The 1,439-nt window shown below is 43.1% G+C and overlaps 1 non-coding gene across 1 annotated transcript; it reads left to right on the plus strand.

The window, feature by feature from the left end:
* The first annotated feature begins 588 nt into the window (after positions 1-588).
* Positions 589-695, plus strand: LOC148568570 (small nucleolar RNA R71). The gene has a single exon (XR_015882464.1). It is a non-coding gene; the product is annotated as a small nucleolar RNA R71 (small nucleolar RNA).
* Positions 696-1,439: the final 744 nt, after the last annotated feature.

A 1,439-nucleotide genomic window follows, 5' to 3' on the forward strand; every position in this document is an offset into this window, starting at 1 on the left:
TGAGGTAAGTTATTTTGGTTTTGATGTGGATGTGGAGAGGTGTTGTTATTGGGGTGTTGATATGGTCTAGATGTGAAGTGTTGGTGGCTTGCATTGTTGAGATTTGGGCATCTTTGATCAAGGCTTTGGTCTTGTTGATTTCCCCACCCAAAGTTTGGGTGATTCCTCCATCCAGGGTTGTAGGTCTTGGAGTATGGATCATGGTTTTGCCTAGGTGAATTCCCAATGTAGTTGACTTGCTCCTGACTTTCCTCTGCTTCTTCATTCACTCTTTCTTAGGTTGTTGATGAAGTGGAGATTGCTACTACTTGGTTCCTCTCCATCTTCTTGGTGAGGTCAGCTAGCTGCTGGGTAATGAGCTTGTTTTGGGCCAGCAGAGCATCTACATTATTTAGCTCCATTACTCCTCTTGTGTTCCCTCTTTCGGAAGCATAGAAATAGTCATTCTCTGCTACTATTTCAATGACATCTATGGCTTCCTCAATGGTCTTCTTCTTGTTCAAAGATCCTCCGGATGAATGGTCTACTGCCTTCTTTGATTCATATGACAGGCCTTCATAGAAAATATGCAGTTGCACCCATTCGTTGAACATATCTGGTGGGCACCTCCTTGTTAGGTCCTTAAACCTCTCCCATGCTTCATAAAGAGTCTCACCATCTTGTTGCCTAAAAGTTTGGACCTTAGCTCTCAGCCTATTGATTCGTTGAGGAGGGTAAAATCTTGCTAAGAATTTGTTCACCACATCCTCCCAGGTTGTCAAGCTCTCCCTTGGGAAAGACTCCAGCCACTTGGCTGCCTTATCCTTGAGTGAGAATGGAAATAAGAGCAGTCTATAGGTGTCAGGATGAACACCATTAGACTTTACTGTGTCACAAATTCTCAGGAAGGTGGTCAGATGTTGATTGGGGTCCTCTTGGACACTCCCTCCGAACGAACAGTTGTTCTGAACAAGGGTGATGAGCTGTGGTTTTAGTTCAAAATTGTTGGCATGGATGGTTGGCTTTTGAATGCTACTTCCACAATTTCCTAGGTTCGGATTGATGTAAGAGCCTAAAACTTTTCTATCCTCCCCAGCATGATTTGCTCGTCCTCTTCCGCTATGGTTGTGAGCTTCTTCTTCACGATGGTTTTCCATGTTTTCTTCCATGTTTGGTTCAAAGTATTCCTCAAAGTGTTCCTCCTCTTCTTCAGCACCAACTACACGTTTTTCTCTTGCCTCCCTCCTTAGTCTAAGGAAGGTTCTCTCAGGTTTAGAATCAAAGGAAGTTGAAGCCCCGCTTCTTCTCCCTATCATACAACCAACAAGTACAAGCAAAGAGAATAGGTGCAGAAAGTATATCTGTCAGAATTACTGTTAGTGTGAGTGATGCAATATATCAAACAGTTAGTGGGTTAGTGAAATAAATGGTAAATAACAAAGAAAAAGTAGGGGGAAGGG

Source organism: Arachis ipaensis, chromosome B4 (genome assembly GCF_059453495.1).
Source record: "Arachis ipaensis isolate K30076 ecotype BB chromosome B4, ASM5945349v1, whole genome shotgun sequence".
Taxonomy (NCBI): domain Eukaryota; kingdom Viridiplantae; phylum Streptophyta; class Magnoliopsida; order Fabales; family Fabaceae; genus Arachis; species Arachis ipaensis.